This window comes from Schistocerca cancellata, chromosome 8 (genome assembly GCF_023864275.1).
Source record: "Schistocerca cancellata isolate TAMUIC-IGC-003103 chromosome 8, iqSchCanc2.1, whole genome shotgun sequence".
Classification (NCBI taxonomy): Eukaryota; Metazoa; Arthropoda; class Insecta; order Orthoptera; family Acrididae; genus Schistocerca; species Schistocerca cancellata.
Window position 1 is genome coordinate 583,068,535 of NC_064633.1, and position 21,569 is coordinate 583,090,103.

Here is a 21,569-nt window from a genome sequence, read left to right on the forward strand (position 1 = left end):
CGAGGCGGGATTCGAACCTGCGACCGTAGCAGCCGCGTGGTTCCGGACTAAAGAAAGCGTTTCCAGACGCATATTCACATAACATACGTGTGAGGAATCTGTCCTGCAACTTGTGCCGTACATTTTTGCTACACCTTGTATACACAAAGTGTTCATTTTAACTGGAGACAATGAAATATCTCGAAAACTACACATTGAGCCGGCCGCAGTGGCCAAGCGGTTCTAGGCGCTTCAGTCCGGAACCGCGCGACTGCTACGGTCGCAGGTTCTAATCCTGCCTCGGCATGGATATGTGTGGTGTCCTTAGGTTAGTTAGGTTTAAGTAGTTCTAAGTTCTAGGGAACTGATGACCTCAGATGTTAAGTCCCATAGTGCTCAGAGCCATTTGAACCATTTTGAACTACACATTGAATCAAAAAAAAAGTTAAATTCCGGTTGGTTTGTGTCAGAGGGCGACATCCAATGATACCATTCTCGACCCCCCACCCCACACCATGCGTGGGTGGCGTGGGATAACATTGAAATCTTCAATGGTAACCACTGTGTTTATTGCAGATTACGATTCTACGGCAAAATCTACATGTGTTTTGTCTGAAGCATTTTCTTCGTGTCGCCAAAGATGGCACTATAATCGGAGAAATAGAAATGGGTATACAATCGTAATTTACGACAAGCTACTCAACGGCCCTTGAATACCCGGTGGCACGTAGGACCCAAACTTCATGCTGCGAGGGTAGGACAGGCCAGTATTTCATAACTTCTAATTGGAAACCCCATCCGCAACGCGTTGTATTCCTCCAGCGTATCGAACAGGGGACTACTCGACGCTCCACTGTGGCCGGGGAGAAACGCTGCTCTACCTTTCCAATTAGAGTGAGTGTTCAAACGTAGTATCGCCAATTTCAGTACTCTTAGTGATCCGCTTTTCAAGTGATCGTACACAGGACAGGAGCACAGGCGTTTCTGATGCGGTCGACCAAGTCTTCACGGGCTGTTGGCACTTGGTGGTACACCTTATCTTTTTAATATTCCCACAGAAGGAAACCCGGCGACGTCAAATCCGGCGACATAGCGGGCCAATTAATAGGGCCACCTATGCCGATGCTCCGACCAGCGTAAACACGGTCTAATATCTGCCGCGCTTCACTTGCGTAATGCGCTGGCCAACCGTCATGCTGAAACCGCATGCCTTGTCGAACGTCCAGGGCAACATCCGGGAGTAGTGCAGACAGTTCCTGTTCCAAAAACGCTCGATATCTGCGTTCATTCAACGTGCCGTTGATAAAACACGGACCAGTGTGTTTGTTCTCCGTGATGTCACATCTTACGTCAACCGACCAAGGACGTTGGTGGTCGACTTGCCGTAACCAATACATGATATGACGGTTAACGCTAGCATGGCTTGTGAATGTAGACTCATCGTAAAATAATACGTCGGCAGAGAACGTGAATGTTCTTGAAGCAGTGACACTTGGTATAGCGATACTTATGAAGCTGTAGTATTGCGACAATACTAGCTACGGACATACCGGAATCGCGGTGTTATTGCCTAGCGCTTATTCGTGGGTTGTGGTGCACTGCCGTTGATACAGCTATTTCATTACCTTCTTCTGTAACACGTTTGCTTCGTTTCCCTTTGCCGGACTGTACGCTACCATCAGACATAAAGGCGTTCACAACCTTGTAAAAGAACGAACGAGAGCGAGCTTTGTCTGGAAAACGCTCGGCATACAAGGCAACAGCAGCCTCAATATTTCTAAGAACGAATAAGTTGTTCTTGTCATTCAACCTTAAATATGGAATTGTTCTTCTAAGAAATAAAGGAAGAATTGATAAAGAAGCTTAACGTTTCTCCTACGTTCTCCGTAAATCAGGATCATTTCCATCTTTCATTCTGTGGTTGCGACATTCATCGCCCACTACCACGTCTGTTCTCCAAACGATAGGTCGGCGTGCAGGCAGTAATACGAGGTGCATTCAAGTTCTAAGGATTCCGATTTTTTTTTCTAATTAACTACTTACCCGAAATCGATGAAACTGGCGTTACTTCTCGACGTAATCGCCCTGCAGACGTACACATTTTTCACAACGCTGACGCCATGATTCCACGGCAGCGGCGAAGGCTTCTTTAGGAGTCTGTTTTGACCACTGGACGGCTGGTAAATGTGCGGCCACGGAGAGTGTCTTTCATTGTTGGAAAAAGCCAAAGGTCACTAGGAGCCAGGTCAGGTGAGTAGGGAGGATGAGGAATCACTTCAAAGTTGTTATCACGAAGAAACTGTTGCGTAACGTTAGCTCGATGTGCGGGTGCGTTGTCTTGGTGAAACAGCACATGCACAGCCCTTCCCGGACGTTTTTGTTGCAGTGCAGGAAGGAATTTGTTCTTCAAAACATTTTCGTAGGATGCACCTGTTACCGTAGTGCCCTTTGGAGCGCAATGGGTAAGGATTACGCCCTCGCTGACCCAGGACATGGACACCATCATTTTTTCAGCACTGGTGGTTACCCGAAACTTTTTTGGTGGCGGTGAATCTGTGTGCTTCCATTGAGCTGACTGGCGCTTTGTTTCTGGATTGAAAAATGGCATCCACGTCTCATCCATTGTCACAACCGACGATAAGAAAGTCCCATTCGTGCTGTCATTGCGCGTCAACATTGCTCGGCAACATGCCACACGGGCAGCCGTGTGGTCGTCCGTCAGCATTCATGGCACCCACCTGGATGACACTTTTCGCATTTTCAGGTCGTCATGCAGGATTGTGTGCACAGAACCCACAGAAATGCCAACTCTGGATGCGATCTGTTCAACAGTCATTCGGCGATCCCCCAAAACAATTCTCTCCACTTTCTTGATCATATCATCAGACTGGCTTGTGTGAGCCCGAGGTTGTTTTGGTTTGTTGTCACACGATGTTCTGCCTTAATTAAACTGTCACACCCACGAACGCACTTTCGACACATCCATAACAACATCACCACATGTCTCCTTCAACTGTCGATGAATTTCAACACCACGGAAATTCAGAAAACGAATGATTGCACGCTGTTCAAGTAAGGAAAACGTCGCCATTTTAAGTATTTGAAACAGTTCTCATTCTCGCCACTGGCGGTAAAATTCCATCTGCCATACGGTGCTGCCATCTCTGGGACGTATTGACAATGAACGCGACCTCATTTTAAAACAATGCGCATGTTTCTATCTCTTTTCAGTCCGGAGAACAAAAATCGGAGGCCTTAGAACTTGAATGCACCTCGTATTGCGGAAGTATTGTACTGCTTAGAGCCCCTGTGTGTTCGAAGTCTGCACGATTCGTAAGCTCCGGTCCCTTTTTTTTTTTCCTTTATTGTTATTTTAAACACCTATACAGGCGGGCTGGCAGCAGCATATTACGCTGCTCTTCAGCCTTAAGTAGAACAATAAACATGACAGAGAGGTGAGAGATACAATACAAAAAAACGGCGGGCAAAAAATGGAGATACAAAAAAACAAGAAACAAGAAGGCGTTCATGTTGGACGAAAAAAACACTAACACTTGGAGACACGGCGCACAAAACACGGAGAACGGCGACGGCAAATGTGAACAGTTGAGGTGGAACTGCACGAAACACTCCGGTCCCACTGTACTGCCTGTTATACGTCGTAGTTCGCCACACGGCAACGCTGGCGCGCCGAGTAATCTACTGTTCGATATGTCAGAGGAATACTAAGTTGCAGATGGGGTTTCCAATTAGAAGTTGTGAGGTACTGGCCTGTCCTACCCTCGCAGCATGAAGGTGGGGTCCGACATTGCATTGGATATTTAAGAACCACTGAGTAGTGTGTCGTAAATTACGACTGTGTACCCATTTCTATACCTCCGAATACAGCACCATCTGTAGCGAAATGAAGAAAATGCTTCAGACAAAACGTATGTAGATTTTGCCGCAGTATCGTAATTGCAATAAAAAAACGGTGTTTCCCATTGAAGATTTCAAAGTCTCTCCCCCCCCCCCCCCCCCCTCCGCCACCCAAGCAAGGGCTGGAGTGGCGGGTCCAGCACTGTAGCACTGTATCGCTCGATGTCCGCCTCGGAGAGAAACAAATTGGAGTTATGACTTTTTTATCCGATGTGTAGTGTTCGAGATATTTCATTGTCTTCAGTTAAAATGAAAGCATTGTATATGTAGGCCTATGCGTGGATGTTCCTCATCTCCTCCTAAGCCACTGGACAGATTTCAAACAAATTCGATACATATACGAGGTGTGATAATAAAGTATTGAGAATGATTTTCTTTGCAAGATGTGGCAACCCTGCAGGCTTGTGTAGGCACAATATCTTTGACCTTGGTCTATAAGCTGCTTCTAGTCCAAGCGGCACATCGATGCAACTGCTCAGTTGTGAATTGTGCTGCAATAAGTTAACACGTGTTTATGTCTCTCGTCACGGAAATGGAACCGCATAATATTACGCAATAGTATCCCATTTCTTTTTGCGTTAAATGCGGTGGAAACGCGACGAGCCGGCCGTGGTGGCCGAGCAGTTCTAGGCGCTTCAGTCTCGAACCGCATGACCGCTACGGTCGCAGGTTCGAATCCTGCCTCGGGCATGGATGTCCGTCATGTCCTTAGGTTAGTTAGGTTTAAGTAGTTCTAAGTTCGAGGAGACTGAGACTGAGACTGAGAAGTTAAGTCCCATAGTGCTCAGAGCCATTTCTGAAAACGCGACGACAACTTACGTAAGCTTCAGAAGGCTTTTGGAGAGGAGATTATATCAAGAGCTAAAGTTTTTCGTTGGCACAAAATGTTTAGTACAGGCAGAACGAATGTTGAATATGAAGACCGCAGTGGACGACCATCAACCTTACGGATGGATGTCATCTTGGCCAGGGTGCGTGATTTCGTACGATCTGATGGAAGATTATCCATGAAAATGATTGCAGAAGAATTGAACATCAATCGAGAAACGGTTCGTCTAATAATAACTGAAGATTCTGCATCACGATACTGCGCCATCCCACACTGCTCTGTCAGTACAGCAATTCTTAACCTCAAAACAAATTTCAGTACTACCACAGCCACCTTATTGACCAGATATCGCTTCATGCGACTGTATTCAATTTCCAAGAGTTAAAACGGCGGTCAAGGGACACCATTTTCAAACAACACAAAATGTCCAAAAAGCTGTGACGACGGCCTTGGAGGATATTACAGACTATGAGTTCCAGATGTGATACCATCAATGGCAGAAGCGCTGGAAAAAGTGTGTGCAATCAGAAGGGAACTAATTTGAAGGAGACAACACTAAACTTGACTAAAACGGCAAGCAACATTTTTTTTTCAGATCAGTCTCATTATTGTCGCACTTCGTATCACTCAGCGTCTAGAAAGAATAGCTATGGGGATAAAAACAGCCTACCTACCTGAAAAAGCACTTTAGCGACGACGCGTGAATATGCACCCGTCTATTATTGAGCAACATTTGAGGATGAGAGCAGTTAATGACTTGTAACAAATAGTACAGATCATTTCAAAGCATTAACAACTGTTCCTGGCTGACAACGCCACACAAAACAATGAAAGGGGAAAAGATGATCGGTTACTGTATTTTCACTGTTCATGCAGAAAAACTGCCGCTTAAAGCACGACGTTTTAATTTATTACACTACTGGCCATTAAAATTGCTACACCACCAAGATGACTTGCTACAGACGCGAAATTTAACCAACAGGAAGAAGATGCTGTGATATGCAAATGATTAGCTTTTCAGAGCATTCACACAAGGTTGGTGCCGGTGGCTACACCTACAACGTGTTGACATGAGGGAAGTTGCCAACCGATTTCTCACACACAAAGAGCAGTTGACCGGCGTTGCCTGGAGAAACGTTGCTGTGATGCCTCGTGTAAGGAGGATAAATGCGTACCATCACGTTTCCGACGTTGATAAAGGTCAGATTGTAGCCTATCGCGATTGCGGTTTATCCTATGGCGACACTGCTGCTCGCGTTGGTCGAGATCCAATGATTGTTAGCAGAATATGGAATCGGTGGGTTCAGGAAGGTCATACGGAACGCCGTGCTGGATCCCAACGGCCTCGTATCACTAGCAGTCGAGATGACAGGCATCTTATCCGCATGGCTGTAACGGATCGTGCAGCCAGGTCTCGATCCCTGAGTCAACAGATGGGGATTTTTGCAAGACAACAATCATCTGCACGCACATTTAGATGACGTTTGCAGCAGCATGGTCTATCAGATCGGAGGCCGTGGCTGCGGTTACCCTTGACGCTGCATCAGAGACAGGAGCGCCTGCGATGGTGTACTCAACGACGAACCTGGGTGCACGAATGGCAAAATGTCATTTTTTCGGATGAACCGAGGTTTTGTTTACAGCATCGTGATGGTCGCATCCGTGTTTGACGACATCGCGGTGAACGCACATTGGAAGCGTGTATTTGTTATCGCCATACTGGCGGATCACCCGGCGTGATGGTATGGGATGCCATTGGTTACACGTCTCGGTCACCTCTTGTTCGCATTGACGGCACTTTGAACATTTCAGATGTGTTACGACCCGTGGCTCTACCCTTTATTCGATCCCTGCGAAACCCTACATTTCAGAGGATAATGCACGACCGCCTGTTGCAGGTCCTGTACGGGTGTTTCTGGATACAGAAAATGTTCGACTGCTGTCCTGGCCACCACATTCTTCAGATCCCTTACCGATTGGAAACTTCTGGTCAATGGTGGCCGAGCAACTGGCTCGTCACAATACGCCAGTCACTACTCTTGCTTAACTGCGGTATCGTGTTGAAGCTGAATGGGCAGCTGTTTTGACTCAATGCCCAGGCGTATCAATGCCATTATTCCGGCGAGAGGTGGTTGTTCTGGGTGCTGATTTCTCAGGATCTAGCACCCAAATTGCGTGGAAACTTAATCACATGTCAGTTCTAGTATAATATATTTGTCCAATGAATACCTGTTTATCATTTGCATTTCTTCTTGGTGTAGGAATTTTAATGGCCAGAAGTGTAGTTACTTACCGCTTAACTGTACTCGCATCACATTTCGCAGACAGTATCCATGTATGTCGCTGAATGCATCGTTGTACAACAAACAGTTCAGGAGATATGACATCAAATACTGAGATGCCTAAAAAACTGGCGCGTGATACATGACATTTTAATTTATTGCTTCTTTACTATTAACTCTATTCACAACACACTGAGCAGTCACTTGTGCCACTAGATGTACCTGCAAAATTATATCACTTTACGACACATAGTTCAGAAGATACGACGTCATGAACATCAAGCTGAGTGATAATGGAACTGCAGGGCAAAATCCGCTAGAGATACAGGTAAAATGATGTAAAAATACGTGTGAAATATTTTAAATATACGTGAAACACACTACTGGCCATTTAAATTGCTACACCATTGCTGTCACGAGCCAGTTGCTCGGCCACCATTCCCCAGACGTTTTCAATTGGTGAGAGATCTAGAGAATGTGCTGGCCAGGGCAACAGCCTAAAACTTTCTGTATCCAGAAAGACCCATACAGGACATGTAACATGCGCTCGTGCATTATCCTGCTGAAATGTAGGGTTTCGCAGGGATCGAGTGAAGGGTAGAGCCACGGGTCGTAACACATATGAAATGTTCAAAGTGCCGTCATTGCGAACAAGAGGTGACCGAAATGTGTAACCAATGGAACCCCATACCATCATGCCAGGTGATACGCCAGTATGGCGATGACGAATACACGCTTCCAATGGGCGTTCACTGCGATGTCACCAAACACGGATGCGACCATCATGATGCTGTAAACAGAACCTGGATTCTTCCGAAAAAATGACGTTTTGCCATTCGTATACCCAGGTTCATTATTGAGTACACCATCGCAGGCGCTCCTGTCTCTGATGCAGCGTCGAGGGTAACCGCCGCCTTGGTCTCCGAGCTGACAGTCCATGCTGCTGCAAATGTCGTCGAACTGTTCGTGCAGATGGTTGTTGTCTTGCAAACGTCGCCATTTGTTGACTCACGGATCGAGACGTGGCTGCACGATCCGTTACAACCATGCGGATAAGATGCCTGTCATCTCGACTGCTAGTGATACGAGGCCGTTGGGATCCAGCACGGCGTTCCGTATTACCGTCCTGAACCCATCGATTCCATATTCTGCTAACGGTCGTTGGATCTCGACCAACCCGAGCAGCAATGTCGCGATACGATAAACCGCAATCGCGATAGGCTACAATCCGACCTTTATCAACGTCGGAAACCTGATGGTACGCATTTCTTCTCCTTACACGAGGCATCACAACAACGTTTCACCAGGCAACGCCGGTTACCTGTTCTTTGTGTCTGGGAAATCGGTTGGAAACTTTCCTCATGTCAGCACGTTGTAGGTGTCGCCACCGGCGCCAACCTTGTGTGCATGCTCTGAAAAACTAATCGTTTACATATCACAGCATCTTCTTCCTGTCGGTTAAATTTCGCGTCTGTAGCGCGTCATCTTCGTGTTGTAGCAATTTTAATGGCCAGTAGTGTATTTTTGAAATGTGCGTACACGGGTTAAAGAGACGGTCGAAAAACTCATTTTAAGCCCCTGGTACGTTTTTATTCAAATTTATACACATATTGTTAGTTACGACCTGTAAAGAGAAACTGTGGATGTAAGAACCGAGAACCACCAGCCTCCTATTGGGGTGGGGGTGACAACTTCGAGAGCGATGGGAGAAGATGAAATGGACAGACACAGAAGAGGAAGTAGGAGATGGCCAGACAGGGTGGGGGAAGTAGGAGATGGTCAGACAGGGAGGGGGAAATAGGAGGTGGCCAGACAGGGAGGGGGAAGTAGGAGATGGCCAGACAGGGAGGGGGAAGTAGGGGATGGCCAGACAGGGAGGGGGAAGTAGGAGATGGCCAGACAGGGAGGGGGAAGTAGGAGATGGCCAGACAGGGAGGGGGAAGTAGGAAATGGCCAGACAGGGAGGGGGAAGTAGGAGATGGCCAGACAGGGAGGGGGAAGCAGGAGATGGCCAGACAGGGAGGGGGAAGCAGGAGATGGCCAGACTGGGAGGGGGAAGTAGGAGATGGCCAGACAGGGAGGGGGAAGTAGGAGATGGCCAGACAGGGAGGGGGAAGTAGGAGATGGCCAGACTGGGAGGGGGAAGTAGGAGATGGCCAGACAGGGAGGGGGAAGTAGGAGATGGTCAGACAGGGAGGGTGAAGTAGGAGACGGGCAGATAGGGAGGGGGAAGGACGAGATGGTCAGAGGTGGGGGAGGAAGGGAGATGGAAAGAGAAAGGGAAGATGAAGAGATGGACATAAACAGAGGGGGGAGGGCGGGGGGAAGCAGGAGGTGACCGATTGGAATTAATATGTAACCAGGCAACACTGGGTGCTCAGCCGGCTTACTTATAATATGATGGTTTAGCGGGCCAGTTGTGTAGCGATAAGATGGCTGAGTGTCTGTCAGAGGAGAAACGTAGCGTGCTGTGCTCTGAACACGACTGTGCGAGGGATAGCCACTGGGAAGGTGTAGGACACTGGGAGACACCCAGTCACGTTGAAATGAACACCCTGGTACACGGGTGAGGCCAGGTCGTGGCACGAGAAACACCCTCAAAATATCACAGCGGTACCTGCGCTGCGGTCTGAATTACACCTTCCACTCACTGCGGGTTACACACCTTACTGCATGGTCGGTGCGCTCCTCTGTTTTTAGGATCCTTCGAAAGAAAAGGCAAAATCGTGACTCGTCGGATCACACTGCACGACTGGAGCCAGCTAGTGACTATTCCGTGAGCTGTTTGGTCCGCTGAAGACATGTATCTTCATGCACTAATGTGATCGATGGTCTTTCGCGAGGCCACCCAACTGCAAATGTCCGCTGCATACAGTTCCCTCCGCAATGTTCGCTCGCAACGTGTTCGAGATGGACCTGTATTCACTGACAAGGAGACCATACGTCAGTCGGATTATTGTTTTTTTTATATATATATTTATGGTGTCTGAAGTTCAGAACTCAAATACAACTCTCCCAAACCACTCGATGCAACTCTCAAAAACACTCGAAAAATCGACTGTGAAGTATTCCTAACGCCTTAAATACACTGAAGCAAAGTGCATTTGTATCAACTGTTTGCGTGGATCTGCGGTAGAATACTTGACTGCTACGTGCAAGGCCACGCTTCAATTCCCGGCTGTCGTAAAATTTTAAATAAAGTGCACGTTTTACGAGCATTTCTGTGAAGTGTAAAACACATAGTTATGAAAAGAAAATTAAATTGGAAAGTTTTTTTACAGTTCAAAGAATGTGTATTAACTATGTCTTATAATAGAGCAGTAACAAAGAATTTATATTTACATTCAAAGCTGTGTTTTTGTGTGCAATATCCAATTAGAAATGAGAAGACGTGCATTTTTTGTAAAACTGACAGATGTGTTAATTAGCATGTATTTGTTGATTTCCAATTTTAAATTACGTAGGTATTCGAACTGACGAAAAAACAAAAAACAAAAAAATTATAATAACCGAAACTTGACTCGAATCCGGCGATTACCAGTCTCAAGGGTCACATTTTTTTTTCATCTTTATGTATCTTACTCTTCACTTGAATGCTCGTAGAACATGTACCTATGTTTAAAAATTTGCATCGGGTGGTGTCTACCAGACAACCACACTGACTCGAAAAGTCGACCTTATTTTAGTGTATTTTTTAGAGTTTCGAAAACTGCTTTGGCTGACTGATTTATGAGTTCTGAACTTCAAACACCATAAATAAACAAAATCAGAAAAATACGGTTGCCGTGTGGCCTCCTCGTGAGAGCGGGGAAATGTGGTCGGGTTTGAGACCGACCGTCGTTGAGAAGGGGCGACGGTAGCCGATCTTTGCTCAGCCGTTCCTCCGCTGAATGGCACAACAGCTGTAATATCCGGTGTTCCCCAAGGAAGTGTTATAGGCCCTCTATAGTTCCTGAAATATATTAACGACATAGGAGACAATCTGAGTAGCCGTCTTAGATTGTTTGCAGATGATGCTGTCTTTTACCATCTTGTAAAGTCATAAGGTGATCTAAACGACTTGCAAAATGATTTAGATAAGATATCTGTATGTTGCGAAAAGTGGCAGTTGACCCTGAATAAGGAAAAATGTGAAGTTATTCAGACGAGTACCAAAAAAAAATTAGCTAAATTTTGATTACGCGGTTAGTCACACAAATCTGAGGCCTGCAAATTCAACTAAATACTTAGAGATTACAATTACAAATAACCTAAATTGGAACGATCACATAGATACTATTGTGGGTAGAGCACTCCAAAGACTGCTATTCATTGGTAGAACACTTAGAAGGTGCAACAGGTCTACCAGAGAGAATGCTTACACTACGCTTGTCCGCCCTATTCTGGAGTACTGCTGTGCGGTGTGGGATCCGCATCAGGTGGGACTGACGGATGATATCGAAAAAGTACAAAGAAGGGCAGCTCGTTTTGTATTATCGCGTAATAGGGGAGATAGTGCCACAGACATGATACGTGCATTGGAGTGGCAATCATTAAAACACAAGCGTTTTTCGTTACGACGGGATCTTCTCATGTAGTTTTCTCCTCCGATTGCGAAAACATTCTGTTGGCACCCACAATCAATAGGGAGATATGATCATCACGATAAAATAAGAGAAATCAGGGTTGCACAGAAAAATTTAAGTACTCGTTTTTCCCGCGTGCTGTCCGAGAGTGGAACGGTAGAGAGACAGCATGAAGGTGGTTCATTGAACCCTCTGCCAACAACTTTATTGTGAATAGCAGGGTAATCACGTAGATGTAAATGTGGTACAGCTGGCCTTGGTGGCCGAGCGGTTCTAGCCGCTACAGTCTGGAACCGCGCGACCGCTACGGTTGCAGGTTCGAATCCTGCCTCGGGCATGGATGTGTGTGATGTCCTTAGGTTAGTTAGGTTTAAGTATTTCTACGTTCTAGGGGACTGATGACCACAGATGTTAAGTCCCATAGCGCTCAGAGCCATTTGAACCATAAGATGTGGTACAGCGGAAAGTCCGCGTCGACAGTAGGACAAATCGGGCAGCTTCATTCGCGGTGGCAGCGGTAAAATACAGAGAGCGAAAAGCTATTTACAATTGTTACAGAAACCAGATGGCAGTTATAAGAGTTGAGGGACATGAAAGGGAAGCAGTGGTTGGGAAGGGAGTGACACAGGGTTGTAGCCTCTCCCCGATGTTATTCAATCTCTATATTGATCAAAAAGTGAAGGAAACAAAAGAAAAATTCGGAGTAGGTATTAAAATCCATGGAGAAGAAATAAAAACTTTGAGGTTCACCGATGACATTGTAATTCTGTCAGAGACAGCAAAGGACTTGGAAGAGCAGTTGAACGGAATGGATAGTGTCTTGAAAAGAGGATGTAAGATGAACATCAACAAAAGCAAAACGAGGATAATGGAATGTAGTCGAATTAAGTCGGGTGATGCTGAGGGAATTAGATTAGGAAATGAGACCCTTAAAGCAGTAATGGAGTTTTGCTATTTGGGGAGCAAAATAACTGAAGATGGTCGAAATAGAGAGGATATAAAATGAAGACTGGCAATGGCAAGGAAAGCGTTTCTGAAGAAGAGAAATTTGTTAACATCGAGTATAGATTTAAGTGTCAGGAAGTGAAACATGGACGATAAATAGTTTGGACAAGAAGAGAATAGAAGCTTTCGAAATGTGGTGATACAGAAGAATGCTGAAGACTAGATGGGTAGATCACATAACTAATGATGAGGTATTGAACAGAATTGGGGAGAAGAGGAGTTTGTGGCACAACTTGACTAGAAGAAGGGATCGGTTGGTAGGACATGGTCTGAGGCATCAAGGGATCACCAGTTTAGTATTGGAGGGCAGTGTGGAAGGTAAAAATCGTAGAGGGAGACCAAGAGATGAATACACTAAGCAGATTCAGAAGGATGTAGGTTTCAGTAGGTTCTGGGAGATGAAGAAGCTTGCACAGTATAGAGTAGCGTGGAGAGCTGCATCAAACCAGTCTCAGGATGGAAGACCACAACAACAACAACATTCGCGGTGTGGTCGCTGGGACTCCTAAACACAGTAGCTCGTTTCTGCCACTCTGCCGACTGTCCACCGCTCGTGGTCTCGCGGTAGCGTTCTCGCTTCCCGAGCACGGGGTCCCGGGTTCGATTCCCGGCGGGGTCAGGGATTTTCACCTGCCTCGAGATGACTGGGTGTTTGTGTTGTCATCATCATTTCATCATCATCCAGGAAAGTGGCGAAAATGGACTGAGCAAAGACTGGGTAATTGTACGGGCGCTGATAACCTCGCAGTTGAGCGCCCCACAAACCAAACATCATCATCACTCTGCCGACTCTCCACTGCGCTGGTCCCGTACAGCCGAGTGGCGCGTTCACACCACTTCCCTAGCGTGACGTCAGCGGTGGAGACCGAGGCGCAGGAAAAAGACGGGCCGTGGGGCGTACGTCACAGCACGTGACACTACAGGTCTTAGGAGTGGCAGCAGCGCCTCCTGCGGGAAGCGCGTAACTGTTTCGGACGAGTTTAATGACCATTAACTACACGTTTAAACGTGTGCGAGCTGTCGATAGCACGCGAAAATTATAAGACCTGTAGCGAGCCCTGCACGGAACCGAGCGTTCGCTAAAGCCGTCGGCACACGGACCGTGCATCCGAACGTTGAGCGTTGAGCGTGCCGAGTTTCTGACGTCATAGCGTGGAATAGCACGTTCGGGGGTCTTTCTGAACGTGTAGAGCAATATCTGGCATGTCAGATATTCTGAGCGTGCCTCTGAGTGTTGACCGATAAGATGGCACAACGCCACCTACGTCACACGCACGCAGTCTCCCTTCAGTACAAGAGTTGTGAGGCGCCATATTGGCATTCATTTCGAGCCTTTATGTATATATGCCGTTTCTGAGCACCAGCAAATTGAGAATCACTGGAAAACCCGTTGTTAACTGTGTGATTCGTTCCAATAAAATAATGAGAAACATCATATTCGTGGCAAAAGAATTATTGTAACTTGCTATTTGAAGGCAGCGACACACTGGTACAATTTGGTACAATTTGTTATAATTAAATTTCAGTTAGTAACATATCTACGATTAAGGTTTTTAGCGAGCTGTAAGATACTATGACTAGAGACAAAAGGTGTGATGTTGGTTCAGTTGCCGGCACCATAGCTCAGCGTCTTCGGTCAGAGGGTTAGCTACCCTCTGTAATAAAAAACTGAGTGAACGGATCAACGAAAAACCTGAACGGGTGTCATCGGACGTCCGCCACGAACAGAATCCAATGAACAATTAAAAAAAGCGTAATGAATAGCGTCAGTGTCCTATAAGAAGTTTTTTGTTTGGGGCGGTGGTTCGCGTCCTGACACAACCAATTTTTTTTCCTAACATTCGCGTTTTTATTAGGTTCAGATACTTTATTATTAGTTTAATATAAGTATAGACTATAATATTTGATGTTATGTAAATACAAGTTCAGCTTTTTTTGAGGGGTGACTTTGTTCGATTGGCTTAATCTAAAGGACAGCTTGTGCTACTTGTATAAAGATATTTTGCTCCTTCTTCTTTTACGCTTCGTAATTCACATGTTGCAGAGATTCTGCTACTGGGTAGGAACAGTGATCAAGTAAGACTGACCTTGGAGTTTCACTAGAATGTGGGAATGATGAAATAATGTTTATCTTATGTGGAGAAGTATTGCAAATTTGTACCGCACTGTTTGTAATGGAACTTTTATAAGTCTGTGTCCTTATTGATTCGACATGGCGCATTCCTTTTCGTGGACGATTGGGGATATGTGTGTTTTAATAGAGCTAACGTGGGAATTTTACTCGCGCCCGTTAAGTTTGTTGTTGTTGTGGTCTTCAGTCCTGAAACTGGTTCGATGCAGCTCCCCATGCTACTCTATCCTGTGCAAGCTCCTTCATCTCCCGGTACCTACTGCAACCTACATCCTTCTGAATCTGCTTAGTCCGCAGCTCGTGGTGTGCGGTAGCCCTCTCGCTTCCCACGCCCGGGTTCCCGGGTTCGATTCCCGGCGGGGTGAGGGATTTTCTCTGCCTCGTGATGACTGGGTGTTGTGTGACGTCCTTAGGTTAGTTAGGTTTAAGTAGTTCTAAGTTCTAGGGGACTGATGACCATAGATGTTGAGTCCCATAGTGCTCAGAGCCATTTGAACCATTTGAATCTGCTTAGTGTATTCATCTCTTGGTCTCCCTCTACGATGTTTTCCCTCCACACTGCCCTCCAATGCTAAATTTGTGATCACTCGATGGCTCAGAATATGTCGTACCAACCGATCCCTTCTTCTAGTGAAGTTGTGCCACAAACTTCTCTTCTCCCCAATCCTATTCAATAACTCCTCATTAGTTACGCGATCTACCCACCTAATCTTCAACATTCTTCTGTAGCACCACATTTCGAAAGCTTCTATACATGGTTAGACTCCATACAAATACTTTCAGAAACGACTTCCTGACACCCGTTAAGTAAACAGAGTGATTTACGAAGTAGTAACATCCCTCAACTGCCACTGGAGTGTGTTGCGATCATGTATACCACGTTGGGTCCCACGTACCGTATGCACAAATAGCATCGTTCCTGAGCGTTCGGCAGCACATTCAGCTTGGCACGCTCAACGTTGACGTTCGACAGCACGGCCCGTGTGCCGACGGCTTTAGTGTGGCGGACAAGACTGCTAGTGTGACGTCACGAGGTCGTCGCGGGGCCCGTATCTCTCGTGGGGCCCCGGCGGAGGCCGACGCGCGCCACTTTCACGGATGGCAGGCGAGCAGCGCGGTCAGGGCGGCAGACGCCGCCGGCTCGGGTTGACGGCCCTGTGGGAACGGCGGCGTGGATGATGAGGATGAGGATGTGGGCGTGCCGCCTCGGCGCTGCCCTTGTGCCGCTCCTGCCGCTCCTCTCCTCCTCTCCTCTCCTCGGTGACGCGGCTGTCCGTCAGACGCCGACTGCCGCATGGAGGGTGCGTGGGCGGCTCTGCGCGCTGGATGGGATGATTGCCGAATGAGCGCCAATTGCGACGAGAGAGCAGGGCCGGGGCCGGGGCCGGCAGCGCCCTGGAGCGCTGGAGCGCTGGAGCCAGTGTGAGGACATGCCCGGCGCCGCGAGCACGCGACCGCCGCCGCCACTGCCGCCACCGCCGCCGACGCCGCCGACGCCGCCCCCGCCGCCCGCCACTCCGCCCCACAGCGCCCGGTGAGTCCGGGGCCGCCGACGCTGGCCGGCGTCTCCCCCACCTGTAGCGCGCATCGGCGAGAGCCGTGTTGTAATGAATACTCCTACGCCAGCCACCTTACGGTGTGTGGCGGAGGGTACGTTGTGTACCAATGTGACTCCCTTCCCTGTTCCAGTCGCTGGCAGGCCTCCGTATGGGCTCTAATCTCTCTAATTTTATCTTAACTGTCTTTTCGTGAGAGGACCAAAGAGGACCTCTCTTGGGAAGGTACGCTCCCGGAACTGACAGCCGTCGTCGTGCAGAACGCTTTCTTACAGTGTCTGCCACTGGAGCTTGCTACACGAGCCTGTAACGGAACGCGACGCTCTTCTTTGGATTGTACGAGTAACCTCCCGGCTTACTACTCGATTAACGCTGTAATATGACCGTGCTCGCGTACGCCTAATGAACTTGATTTCGGATGAGACTGTCGTCTCCGAAGAAAATTTGACCTGAAGAGGTTGAGAAAATCAGCCAACCGTTTGCAAAGCAAAGGTTTATTAGCCCTTGACTTAAGTTTCGATATTTCAAAAAATATCAAGTTTCCTTTAATTTACGCCTATGGTCACAAACCTTTTCTTAACAGATTACCGGTTTCGGTCTATAATGACCATCATCAGATCTGCAGCAAAACATGGGAAAAAAACATAAACACACTCGCAGATTATCTACAGCTTAAAATTATCTGCTTCAGGAGGGGGCCTTGTTACACCACATCCTTCTGAAGAAGATATTTTTAGAATTATGCACACCCAGGTCAAGCGCTAATAAACCTTTGTTTTGCAGTCGGTTCGCTGATTTTGCAACCTCTTCAGATTTACACTGTTGCTGCTCCGCAGCCATTTTCAAGATTTTAAAATCTGACCTATTAGCGGACTTGCGTGTACAACAAGTCTTTCTAAAAAAACAACATATTCCACTCCTGCACATTCTACTCATTTGGATTAAAACAGTGCCATCACTCACATAAGATATGAAGCGAAACGAGGTAGTCCATCACGAATCTAATTGAAATAATACACAAATTAATTAATGCGGTCGCCAGCCCAATTTCGGACTGTCTGTCCACTATCTGATCAACAATGCTGACAGCAATGAATACGTCATCGTTTGACTGCATGTCTCGCACGTTTCCGACAGTACAATACGTTACGAAATAATAATGATTAAAGAAAGCAACTGTCTGAATCATCTAAAACTCGGCTATGTTAATTTGGAGAAAGGTATCTGAACTCGTTATTAGAAGGTAAATGACTGACTGGTAGTAGGTATTTTGTTACGACAACAATTTACGTAATGTCGTAACGGTTACTTACGTGCACTAGTTTCCTGGACAAGGCAAGCTAAGTATTTTGAATAGATTGCAATTAGTACGAAAATTTACTGGATCAAATAAGCAACTGTTGGCTTTCAACAGATTGACAACGCCGAAATACGAATCAACAACAGCATTATTACAATGGAAACAGATACGAAATATTTTAATTTAATTTATTCTTTTCTTTAATTTGAGATTTCCACAATTACTTTAATTTTAGTTCCTATACTTTACTTTGCCATCAGTCAGTTAACAAGAAGGACTTTGCTTCTAAATATTATTGAACAACACTGATAACTTTTTGTGGCTTCATTATTCATTACTTTCAGTTAACATTTTAAGAAACAAACGAAACTGCAATATTTTTAACAGTTCTATTTTAGCTGTGTGAACAACGACACTCGGGTATTCAACAACTGGTAAGAAATGCGACCCTATGTAGGTGAGAATGATTGAGAATAATGAAAAGATCAGGTAGCTACAGTTATTACGTAGAGCACTTATTACAGCAATAAATTTCACTAATAATCTCACTGGACAATGCATCACAATGTTTCTAACGTTACCGAAAATAAAACAACAGTTCGTCGCAGATGTTAAGCCGTCGTTTCCGTTGTCGTCTACAATGCTCCCATTGATCAATGTAACATACCGGCAAGCTCTGACTCGCTGTGACCAGTTACGGGGCATGATCGTGATGTTGCTGAAGCCTCTCGCACCTGCCCACACCCGCCGCTTTCGTAAGCTGCCTCATTTCTTTCTTGACGGACTACATATCCACAGGATTATTCCAATGAATCTCAGTCTGGAATCTGCCTTGCCTGTGATTAGTTTTATATCCTCGTTCCACTTCAAACCGTCTGCATACTACTAGGCACTTTCTGGACATGACTGCTTCGAATTACTGTTTTGCAATCTTAAAAAAAAACATAATGATTCTTTCTGTCTATGTGTTCGCGATACGTTACGCTTTTTTATGTTGAAGGTTAGCTGCCAATCCCTTCAGCAAACGTCGACCTTATGCGGGCCTTGCTGTGATCCGTTACAATTGTCTAGTGTCGCGATTTCTGTGTACACAACAGCATCATCTACATCTACATCTACATCTACATCTATACTCCGCGAGCCACCTTACGGTGTGTGGCGGAGGGTACTTATTGTACCACTATCTGATCCCCCCTTCCCTGTTCCATTCACGAATTGTGCGTGGGAAGAACGACTGCTTGTAAGTCTCCGTATTTGCTCTAATTTCTCGGATCTTTTCGTTGTGATCATTACGCGAGATATATGTGGGCGGTAGTAATATGTTGCCCATCTCTTCCCGGAATGTGCTCTCTCGTAATTTCGATAATAAACCTCTCCGTATTGCGTAACGCCTTTCTTGAAGTGTCCGCCACTGGAGCTTGTTCAGCATCTCCGTAACGCTCTCGCGCTGACTAAATGTCCCCATGACGAATCGCGCTGCTTTTCGCTGGATCATGTCTATCTCTTCTATTAATCCAACCTGGTAAGGGTCCCATACTGATGAGCAATACTCAAGAATCGGACGAACAAGCGTTTTGTAAGCTACTTCTTTCGTCGATGAGTCACATTTTCTTAGAATTCTTCCTATGAATCTCAACCTGGCGCCTGCTTTTCCCACTATTTGTTTTATGTGATCATTCCACTTCAGATCGCTCCGGATAGTAACTCCTAAGTATTTTACGGTCGTTACCGCTTCCAATGATTTACCACCTATGGCATAATCGTACTGGAATGGATTTCTGCCCCTATGTATGCGCATTATATTACATTTATCTACGTTTAGGGAAAGCTGCCAGCTGTCGCACCATGCATTAATCCTCTGTAGGTCTTCCTGGAGTACGTACGAGTCTTCTGATGTTGCTACTTTCTTGTAGACAACCGTGTCATCTGCAAATAGCCTCACGGAGCTACCGATGTTGTCAACTAAGTCATTTATGTATATTGTAAACAATAAAGGTCCTATCACGCTTCCTTGCGGTACTCCCGAAATTACCTCTACATCTGCAGATTTTGAACCGTTAAGAATGAGATGTTGTGTTCTTTCTTCTAGGAAATCCTGAATCCAATCACAAACCTGGTCCCATATTCCGTAAGCTCGTATTTTTTTCACTAAACGTAAGTGCGGAACCGTATCAAATGCCTTCCTGAAGTCCAGGAATACGGCATCAATCTGCTCGCCAGTGTCTACGGCACTGTGAATTTCTTGGGCAAATAGGGCGAGCTGAGTTTCACATGATCTCTGTTTGCGGAATCCATGTTGGTTATGATGAAGGAGATTTGTACTATCTAAGAACGTCATAATACGAGAACACAAAACATGTTCCATTATTCTACAACAGATTGACGTAAGCGAAATAGGCCTATAATTATTCGCATCTGATTTATGACCCTTCTTGAAAATGGGAACGACCTGCGCTTTCTTCCAGTCGCTAGGTACTTTACGTTCTTCCAGCGATCTACGATAAATTGCTGATAGAAAGGGGGCAAGTTCTTTAGCATAATCACTGTAGAATCTTAAGGGTATCTCGTCTGGTCCGGATGCTTTTCCGCTACTAAGTGATAGCAGTTGTTTTTCAATTCCGATATCGTTTATTTCAATATTTTCCATTTTGGCGTCCGTGCGACGGCTGAAGTCAGGGACCGTGTTACGATTTTCCGCAGTGAAACAGTTCATCCGCGAAAAGCCTTCTTGGACTTGCAACGTTACCTACTATGTCATTTCAGTACACTGCGAAAATGATTGCACCTATAACACTGCCTTGAGGTACGTCCGAAGCTACTTTTACATTTGAAGATTTCTGTGTTCCGTTTACTAGAAACTCTTCGATCCAGTCACACAGCTGCTCAGATGTTCAGCACTCTCGTATTTTGTTCACTAGGCGGCAGTTCGGTACTGTACCGAACGCTTTACGGAAGTCGAGGAACGCGGCAATCGGAGTGGACGCCGGTGTTTACTGCTTTCTGTGTCTCGTGGACGAACATGTCGAACTGGGTTTCAACACGTTCGTTGCTTTCTGAACCGATGTTGATTCCTATAGACGAGAGTTTCGATTCCAAAAATTGTCATAAAACTCGTGCCTGAAACATGGTATAGAATCCTACAATAGACATACGTCAGAGATGTAGGCCTATAGTTTTGTGCCTCTGTTGACGACCTTTCTTGAAAACAGGATGAGATGTGCCTTTTTTCCAATCGTTCGGAGCGCTTCGGTCCTGGAGAGATCTACGCTACAGTTCAGCTGGAAGAGCAGCCGCTTCTTTGACATACTCTACGTAGACTCTCGTCAGGTCCAACGGCCTTTCCTCTGTTGACAGATTTCTGTTGCTTTTCCATCCTGCGGTGACTTATTTCGATATCTGTCATTCCGAAGTTCGTCTGACGATTTAAAGAATTTACTTCCAGGCAAGTAACTTCCCGCAAGGGAGCGTCTTCAGGTCACGGATGAACACCACGAATACAACAAGCTTGTGGAAAGTTCCCCGGCGTTAAATACGTAACTGATTCTCACTTGAATGTCTGCATCGTTACCGACGGTGGGATCTGCGCAGTCAGAAAGTATTTTCTTAAGTGGAAGGTTACAGCCTTCCTCACGGTGAGCTTTATTAACGTTCATTACTCCTATGGTATACATACAGGGTAATTCCGTGATGATGTTACAAACTTTCACCGATGGCGAAAGGGGTAAATATATCAGTATGAGGTAAAAATCCATGGTTCGGAAACGGCCAAGTCGAAAGTTGTAAGCGAAAATCATTCTGATATCTTTAACGGTAGTGTACACGTACTGGCACTGTTGTTGCTAAGATTGTAGGATAGGCAACTTTCAGAGGTGGTAGTGTGGACCAAGACAAGAAAGAAATTGTCTAGTAAATAAGGGCCCTAAAATGCATACTTTAAGAACTATAGGTATTCCTTCATTTTCGGTACTGTGAAACACTTCTCTTCTACTGCAAGCTCTATGGTT

The 21,569-nt window shown here is 45.9% G+C and overlaps 1 protein-coding gene across 1 annotated transcript in view; it reads left to right on the plus strand.

Annotated features, from left to right (window-relative positions):
* The first annotated feature begins 16,209 nt into the window (after window positions 1-16,209).
* Window positions 16,210-21,569, plus strand: part of LOC126095121 (synaptic vesicle glycoprotein 2B) — a 582,081-nt gene continuing 576,721 nt past the window's right edge. Inside the window, exon 1 of the mRNA XM_049909829.1 lies at window positions 16,210-16,243. The gene's annotated coding sequence lies outside the window, so the exon portion shown is untranslated. The remainder of the gene's footprint in view (window positions 16,244-21,569) is intronic.